At 36.4% G+C, this 9887-nt stretch overlaps 1 pseudogene; it reads right to left on the reverse strand.

Annotated features, from left to right (window-relative positions):
• Positions 1-247: 247 nt before the first annotated feature.
• Positions 248-1749, reverse strand: LOC114709931 (annotated as a pseudogene).
• Positions 1750-9887: the final 8138 nt, after the last annotated feature.

Here is a 9887-nt window from a genome sequence, read left to right on the forward strand (position 1 = left end):
TATACATTGAAACCTAACTTATACTGCTGATGATAAGGAGGTAATAATATGACCTTTGTTACTCTAAGTGGAAATATAGTTTAATACACAGAAATTCATGAGACAATTTCAGGACCTTAATGAGAAGCTACTTCAGGGTGGATTAAGGTTCAGAGAAGGCTCAAGAGAATGCTTACCATCTGAAGACATAATCTAAGAAATAGGGATCCAGGCATTCTTTGGGAAATGATTAGCTGTTAAAATGGATCTAGTTAGGATTACTCTGGAGGCAGCTAGCCACATTGAGAAATCCTGAGTCTGTATTATGAAACAATTCATTTGGAGTTGTGTTTAAAAGCTCAAGTATGATTCTTTTGCCATCTACAATAATATTCAGGGTGGTGAAGCGTTTCCAACTGTGGATCTTGCAGGAGAAGCCACAGGTGAACGCTAGACATGAAATGATCTACTGACAGACTTTCTCAAAGTACTATTAGGAAGACACTAGACTTGGCTTTATTGTAGAGGGCTCCAATGTAGCAGGAATCTTAAAAGTTCTTATAAAATCAAACCTGAGCAATTATTGGGTCCATGCTGGTAGATCAGAGAGACAGAACAACCACAGCTATCTCACCTCGCCGATCCTCAGCTGTCTTGTCTCCTCAGACCGAGCCTCTGAGTCCTCATCCGAAGGTCTCAGCTGAATTACTGCTCAAAAGCCTGAATGCTTAACCAGCCAAATCTTAACCAGCCAAATGCCTCTAGTTTCTGTCTCACGCTTATATATCTTTTTGCTTTCTACACCACTCCCTGGATTAAAGGCTGCTTTCTGGATTAAAGCGTGTCACCATGCTTGGCTATTCCAATGTGCCTTGAACTCACAGAGATCCAGAGGAATTTCTATCTCTGGAATGCTAGGATTAAAGGTGTGAGTGCCACCATTTTCTAGCCTTTGTATCTAGTGGCTGTCTGTTCTCTGACCACAGATAAATTTATTAGAGTACACAATATTTTGGAGAACACAATAACACCACACTCCAATTTCCTGTTGGGTTGGCAGACTTCTCCATGGGTCTCTACAAACTTGAACCCTTCTCCAAGTGGAAGATTTCTTCCATGCTGTGGCCCACTGGTTTGTCGTTGACACTCAAATGCTTGATGACACCATTAAGGTCAATTATGAATAAGTTCCTGAGTACCACAACAGCACCTTCCAATAGCACCCTGTCGTTGTAGGTTACTTCCTTAATTAAATACAACAACAGTGTAATGCTTATGTGGCTCAAATTGCCACTCTTCCTTGGTGTATTGATCCATGCAAGGTGGCTAAAGTGAAAACCCACCAAAACTATAGCCACATCTTAGTTCACATTGTGAAATTCATTGAGTTTATCACAGAAATCCAAAACTTCCGTGGGACACACAAACATGACATCAAAAGAACAAAAGAAAAGCATCAAGAATTTCCCCTTAAGTTCATCAAGGTTTAGTTCTTTGGAATCACCACTGACAATGGACCCTTAAAACATGGCATATGCTGTGTGATACCAAGAACATGGAATGAGGAACTTGTGCAAAGGCTAAAGTTTTCTTGGGCAAAGACAGACTAGAGTATGTTTGTCAAGAGGTTGGTCTAGAAGAAGTAAGTCTGACTATTGCAAAGGCAAAAATACTCTGAGACACAACACTCATATGCTGAGCAACCAGAGCTTGGAAGAATCTTTCCTCAAAGAGGCCATCTTCAGTATATTCAGAAGCTTCACTGGGCATAGATGATGACCAACTGCCCCTATTTATTTATTTATTTATTTATTTATTTATTTATTTATTTATTTATTTATGAGATAGGGTTTCTCTGTGTAACAGCCTTGGCTGTCCTGGAACCCACTTTGTAGACCAGGCTGGCCTATTCTAATTTTTAGTATTAATTTTATTTTAGCACTTATTTTATTGGTATGATGACTTCTCTCATGCATATCTTTGTACCATGTGCATGCCTGGTGCCTGAGGAAGTCAGAAAGGAACATCAGATCCATTGGGACTGGAGTTAAAGATCATTGTGAGCAGCTATGTAGGTGCTGGGAATTGGTTCTAGTTCCTTAGCATAAACAAGTGCTTTTAAACACTAGGCCATCTCCCAAGCTCCAGAATTTTCATTTTTAAGATGAAATGTTACTTGGAATGAGAAATGGCTCTGAAATCAGAATCCGTATCAGGTGGCTCACAGCCATCTACAACTCCAGGAGATTCTCCATCCTCTTTTGGCCTCTGCAGTAACATGTATTCATATACTCACTGTTGTAAAATATTAGTTTAAAATGGGTCACATTCATTTGAGCTGTGGAATATTTGTTGAGTGATGCAAAGATGTGTTACATCCTTTTATGATGCATTTGTTTAATTCTGTAAAGCTGTGTCACTTTGTCTGCCTAAAATACATGATTGGTCTAATAAAAAGTTGAACAGTCAATAGCTAAGCAGGAGAGAGAAATAGTCAGGGTTGTCAGGCAGAAAGAATAAATAAGAGCAGAAATCTAGGCTCGAGAGAACAACAAGGAGGGATGAATGAGAAAAGGAGGAGAGGAGGACACCAGGGGCAGCCACCCAGCCACATAAGCAGCCATGGAGTAAGAAGGAAGAAAAGCTATATAGAATAAAGAAGGGTACAAAGCCCAGAGGCAAAATGTATTTAAAGAAAAATGGGATGATTTAAGTTAGAAAAGTTGGCAAGAAACAAGTCAAGCTAAGACCATGAATTCAAAAGTAAGAATAAGTCTCCATGCATTTACTTGGGAGCTGGGTGGTGGGTTTCCAAAGAGTTAAAAAAAACCTACAACCCACCCACCCTTTCCCCCCAAGATACACATAATTAAAAATTATAGTAAATATACACAAAAATTTTCAAAAGAAAATATTACTACATAATTCCATTTCTTAGTTACTTGTTTTGGTTTGTAGTTTTCCTAGAGGAGTATAGGTCTGTAAGACTTAGTAAATGTACTCCACAGATATCACCATGCTTGACAGAATTTCTCTAAATTGTGGGCCTTAAAGATCAGGCATATGAAAGTAGAGAAATGATAACATTTCCCATCTATTGGATTGTTTGCTTTGATGTCTGTTGTAGTCTATGGATTCAATTTATCTTACTTTATTTCTAGACATGTTTTTGACAAGTCTTTGACAAGAGTTAAGATAGGTCATATTTTATCTTATTGAGCTATAAAGACACTAAATCCCTTTCAGGTGATTTTAAGCATGTTTTATATTATTCATAATCACATTCCTTTTATCAGTAGTCAAACCATCATTGTCTCATCCCATGATTGTTGAAATGTGTTCCATAATTATTACAATCCCCAGTGGTCATTCAAATCCTTCCCATGCAGCAATTTATTTATATGAAATCTTCTATTATGTTGTAATGTAATGATCACTCACAATTTATTACTTACTGCATCTCATATCTTTATTTAAGTATAAGTATCCTCAAAATTGCTATAAGAGGCCTAAAGCTACAGTAGGAACAATTTTTTTGGTAGGAATCAACATTAAAATTGCATACCTTTTGTTTGGTGATGGTGGCACATGCCTTTAATCCCAGCACTTCAGAGGCAGAGGCAGGTGGATCTCTGTGAGTTCAAGGACAGCCTGGTCTATAAGGCATTCCAGGACAGCCAGGACTATTACACAGAGAAACCCTGTCTAGAAAATAAAGAGTTGTAAAAAGGTATAGATATTGACAAGAGTTGTAAAAAAAATAATATTCATTCATTGAGAAATTGAATAATATAATATGTTTATGTAAAGCTACTTGGAAACCCTTATACAAGCGCTTAACATAGCTTGGTTAAAAAGGACCCATTCCATCTGTGCATGACCTGTTTGTACAACATTGTCATATTAACAAAGCAATTACATTGGCCTGGACGATTCACAGAACAAATTAAGGCATTGAATAAAGTGTTACTTGTAGTCATTACCCTTCATTGTGAGCATTTTCATGGCATTATGTAAGCACTATACAACATAAAGTTAATAGGGAAATAGCATTAACCATGCTGCGACTTGGTCACTATTTATGCAGACAGGTTTCCTTTGGTGCTATGAGAAGCCAAATGAGCATACAATTTTATTGAAACCTTTACTACAGAGTAATAATTTCCTCATACTGTGTTTAGGATTGTTGCCCAATCCCCTGGGTCACTAATTTAAAATGATTGCATTTGTGAGTATGTTCCAACTCCTATCTGTATAGTCCTTTTAAAATGCATGGATTTTATGGGAGTTACAATCTTGATCATAATTATGTAAACAGATGATTTTAATTAAAACACATTTCTATCACACACACACACACACCACTTGATGGTACTAAGAATAGTTTGACAGAAGTATTGCAAAATCAATTTTATTAATTTAAATATACCCACATATGAGGTTTTCTGAGCCCTGTTTAAAATATCTAACATCAGTAATAACTGTGTTGAGATTTCAAAATATTAGACACAAATATTGTTTCATAGAGTTTGCAAAAGATGTTAATATGCATCTTACCACATAGAGCAATCCTTTTTCTTATTTTTATTTCAATTGTTCATACTTTAGTTTTTAGCTTCCTGGATTTCATAATATTACTTATAATATAGGTGAATCAGCAATATTTAAAAAATAAGCAAATAGACAAATAACACACCTTCTTTCTTTGAAGAATGGAAGCAGAAAACTTAACAATAAAAAGTAAAAATGAAGGTTTGAGTTTTTGAAAGCTATTTTCAGAAAAGCCAAAAGATGCAGAGTTAAAGTGAATAAAGGTTTGAAGGAGAATAAAGTTACCAGATGAAAAAGCTTGTGCAGAGATTTAGTACTCATTTCAAATAACTAAAATAATTATTTATATGCACAAAATAATTATATTTAATGTGTATCTAAACAATACAATAGCAATTCATTCATATTATGTGATTGTTTTAGTATTTTTATTGTTGCCTTTATCATTGTTGTTGGTTCAGTCTGATATTTAATTTCACAGAAAAATATTATCATTCATTGAGAGGCAGGTGTCTGTGAGCTATTAACTTGTGTTTAACCAAATAATAGGAAACTGATATTAATTTTCTTTTTTATCCTAAAATTTTCTTCAATTAATATATGATGATTTTCCTTTCACTACTCTGTGCACCAAAGGAACTACATAAGGAAAACAATGAAAGACATCCAATTAGGAATGGAAGGGAGGGATTCAAATTGTTCCTGTCTACAGATGACAAGACCCTAAAGACTTAATAGTTGACTGTTATGATTGAAGGATAAAGCTAATAAAGTTTCAGAGTTTAAAATCAACACAAAAATTCAGCAAGATTTTTATATATGAAAAACTAAATTGCTGAGAATAAAATAAGAAAGCAATACAACTATCAACAGTTACCAAAAGAAAATACATTGAAATAATTTCAACTGATGGAATATTGAATTATCTGTACTGGCCAATCAGCATTTTATTTATACAGAGCGATATCCACAGCAATAACTCCCATAATTTCTTATTTAAATTCATAGTCACCAAGAAGTGCACTATTAGGAGGTATAGCCTTGTTGGAGGAGTAGGTGTGGCCTTGCAGGAGGAAGTTTGTCACTGGGGATAAGCTTTGAGGTTTCAAATGTTCAAGCCAGGCCCAGTATCTTTCTCTCTTCCTATTGCCTGCAGATGATGTAGACTTAGAACTCTAAGCTCCTTCTCCAGCACCACGTCTAACTGAGCCCCTTCTCCAGCACCATGTCTGCCTGCGAGTAGTCACACAATGAAACAGTGTAGATGCCCCAGAAGGAAAATTATGCATTAGCAGCTTTCTTGTTAGAATGTCCAATATTCTCCATTAGCTCCTGTGTTTCACCACTGGGTCTCTAACTAGTGACAGTGCTTGTGAAGGTTGAAGAACATTTGGGATATCTAGCCTAATTGGAAGACATTGATTACTGGCTTGGAGATGGAAAACTCTTGAGGTTTTATGGTTGGTATTCACTTCTTGTTCACTCTGCTTCTTGAGTGTGAATGCAATAGGATCAGCTATTTCCTGTTCCTGCTACCATGCCTTCCCCATTCTCTTGGACTGTATCTTATTGTACTATAACACACACACACACACACACACACACACACACACACACACACACACACACACACACACCTGTCTTCTTCTCTTCAGTTGCCCCTTAACAAATACCTCCTCAAAGCAATGAGAGAAGCAAAGGATATCAAATTTTGATACTAATAACTGGGCCTATATTTGTGATAAACCTGACGATGCAGTTTCAGATTTGGTTAATTCTATTTCCAGAGGAACTTAGAAGAATTTGGAATTTTTGAAGTAGAAAAGTCACAGAATGTTAGCAAATTAAATAGAGCTATACTCATGGGAGGTTAGATGATTATAAAGCTGAGGAGAAAAAAGGACAATGGAGGCCAAGCCCATGAGATCTCAGTGGAGGAAAAAGCAATGTATCAGAAGCTATGTTGGTGGCTATTCATATAACATCCAGGAAAAGAATCCACTTCATTCTTCCCCTGTCCTGAGAACTTCAGTAAGCACATTTACAAGTAATAGACTGTTGTGTGTGGTGGGTGAAATTACAAGACAGGAAAGCATTCTGTTTGTGACATGGTGAGTGCTCACCACTCATCTGTACAGTGAAAAGCACAAGTATGTCAAAAAGGTATAAGATCATGCAATTTGGTAAAGCAAAAGCATAAGCAAGTTGGATGCTGCAGATCAGGTGGCTGCTAAAGAACATCAGACTTGTTAAACACAAACCCACTCTGCACTGGGACAATAAGAAAGGTAACTTGAATCCAAGTAACTATCAAAGGCTCCTATTTGTGAAAATGTAAATTTATTTCAAAAGATGGAGCCAGAACTAATAGTTCAACTAAAGAATTTCTCTGCTCAAAAATCAAATGCTCTGCAGTGTAACCTTGCAGACTCATCTGACAGGGATAGCAAGTGCAGGATAGCTGTGGTATGAAGAGACCAAACTTCACCTCAAATGACAACAGAGCTTGTCTAGAATCATCCATATTTTACTGATTTTGCAGACATGAAAGATAAAAGGTTGAAGGTGTTCCTAAGGCTTTCTACAAGGCTTCAAAGAGCTTCCAAGGCCAGGCAATGTTTAGCAAGATCAAAGTCTCTTCAAGGAGGCCCTGAGATGTCATCTAAGAAAGCTGTAAAAGTGAAGGCCAAGTTGCAGTCAAGCCTTGGGTGCAGTTAGAGATGTGGGAAACATGGGGCTTTGTATTAGTGACAGTTCTTTAGTGAAACAGAACTGATAGAATGAATGTATGTGTGCATATACATATATATGTGTATATTTTATATATGTGACACACACACACACACATATATGTATATAATAGTGGATTATAGGTTATGGTCTGACTATTTCAACAATGACTGTTTGCTGATGAACGGTCCAAGATAAAATAATGGTTCAGTCTACAAAGCTGGATGTCTCATGGATGTCTCAGCTGGTCCTTAGTATACTCTGGGATCGCAAAGAAGGACGCTCTAATGCCAGTAGGAGTGACCTTATCAGGTAGAGTGGGAACAAGCAGGCAGAGCAAGCGCCTCCCTCTTCTGCATCATTTATACAGACTGCCATCAGAGAGTGTGGCCCAGATTTAAAGTGGATATGCCCATCTCAAAAAAATCCAGATTTAGGGTGAGTTTTTTTTTCACTTCAAGTGATCCAAACAAGAAAAATCCTTTACAGCTGTACTCAATGTTTTGGGTTTTGGTTAATTCCATATTTAGTAACGTTAAAAACTGAGAATAGTCACCACAGCTATCCATTGACAAAAGCTTCAGGGATGGAGTGGAGCCAAGTTAAGAAAGAGACTGTTATAGGATGCAGAGCTGGAGGAGTCAGCTCCCCAAGTTTGAAATCCATGTGAGCTCATCATGTGCCACAGATGCTGAACAAGGAGCTGGAGGAGTTGGTATTTGCCTTGCTATGCTTTGTTCTTGCTTTGGGCCAATACTTCCTGTGATTTCTCTGTTCTACTCTTAATAGAATGGAGATGTTTACCCTGTATCATTATGTATCATTATTTATTGGAATGATGTAGATTGTTTTTTGATAGGGGCTCACATAATAGATTTTTGACTTTGGACCGTTGTTGAGACGTATAAATATTGTGACAGTTTTTAAAGTTTGAATAGATGTGTTATGCACCATGACAGCCTCTAACCTGTGTGTGGGGGGATGGGGTCAGGATTCCAGTTTGAATATAAAATGTTCTCATGGGCTCATATTTTTTGAGCACTTTCTCTTTAGCTGTGGTGCAGTTTGAAAATGTTGTGGAATCTTTAGGGGGTGGAGCCTCGGGAGGAAGTCAGTCACTGGGAGTGGGCCATGAGTTTTTATTTATACCTCAGTATGGCTTGGGTGAGAAATGGTTTCTTAGGCTCACCTATTTAAACTCAGTGGGTGGCACTGTTTGTGAAGGTTATGGAATTTTTAAGACATGAAGATTTGTTGGTAAGTATATTGCTGGGACAGGAATTGAGTGTTTATAGCTTTGTCCCACTTAGAATTTGCTTACTCTACTTCCTGCATAGAGATAAACATATAATTTCTCAGACTGATAATCAAGTCATCTGCTTCTATGACTCATTAATATTTTTCTTTGTAAATTAAATATGTATTAATATTAAGAACAATAGAAATTCATAAACATGAAAATGAAGTGATGTTTATTTGTAACTGCAATAGTAAAATTAATAAGAAAAGTAGTTATTGCCAGGTTTCTCAAATATTATATTTCTTGGTTATATCCTTGGGTTTAAGATATAATGAGGGATTACAATGAATGTAACAAAGTAATTAGTCATTTAAAATAATTCACATAATATCATCAAATATTAGAATGAATGTGTGTTCAAATGTTTACTAGTCTGTATTATTTAGGTTTTATGAAGAACAGAAGTGATAAATGTATGAATTTATTAGAGTGGCTTACATGCTGTGGTCCAGCTAGTCAAATAATGGCTGTCTCCAAGAATCTAGTAACTATTTAGTCTATAAGGCTAAATGTCTCAGCATTCCCAATCTGGTGCTGGAGTTCTTGGGGGATTCTTAGTCTTCAGTCTATGCTGGAATCACAAAGAAGTCGATTCTAATATCAGAAAAGCAATGTTTTAGCCACAGAGTAGATGAACTTGTTAGTGAGAGTGAGGACAGGTAGACAAAAAGCAAAAGCTTCCTTCTCCTGTGTCCTTCCATGTGGGCTGCCACTAGAAAATGTGGCCCAGATTCTGGGTGGCCCATCTCAAATGATCCAATTAAGAAAATTTCTTACAGGTGTGCCAACAGGTTTTTGTTGATTATAGGTGTGTTCAAGTTTACAACCAAGATGAATCACTATGTCAGTCCAAAAGCAAATGTTAAAGAGACAAATATGGACTATAGCAGATTTTAAATCTTCTAAATGTATTTTCACATTATTAGCACTAATATTTTCATAAGAAGCCAAAGAAAATAGTTTCTAATATCAAAATCTAGATGTATAAATAATTTAATTACATCATTGGAAATCTTTCTTCCATGTTTGAAGGCAAGGGACAATAGGTCACGGAATGAAGAGGAAAACCACTGACAAAAAAGAGCTAGTATAGTAAGATTAAGTAATCCTGTATTAGAGAATTGTGGATGTTACTTATAATCATAAAGAACAAACACTTGACTTACCAGTGTCCATAAATATTTTTTGAGAATATCCTTTTTATTCAATGTACTCCTTTGTTCTTCTGTGAATTATTTAGCATTATTAGTGGCACCTTTAAACAAATTGAAAGGTACATGTCAGGTAAAAAGTGACAAACCTGTTAATGTTCTGCCAAGGGAATGTA

This window comes from Peromyscus leucopus, chromosome 2 (genome assembly GCF_004664715.2).
Source record: "Peromyscus leucopus breed LL Stock chromosome 2, UCI_PerLeu_2.1, whole genome shotgun sequence".
NCBI classification, from domain to species: domain Eukaryota; kingdom Metazoa; phylum Chordata; class Mammalia; order Rodentia; family Cricetidae; genus Peromyscus; species Peromyscus leucopus.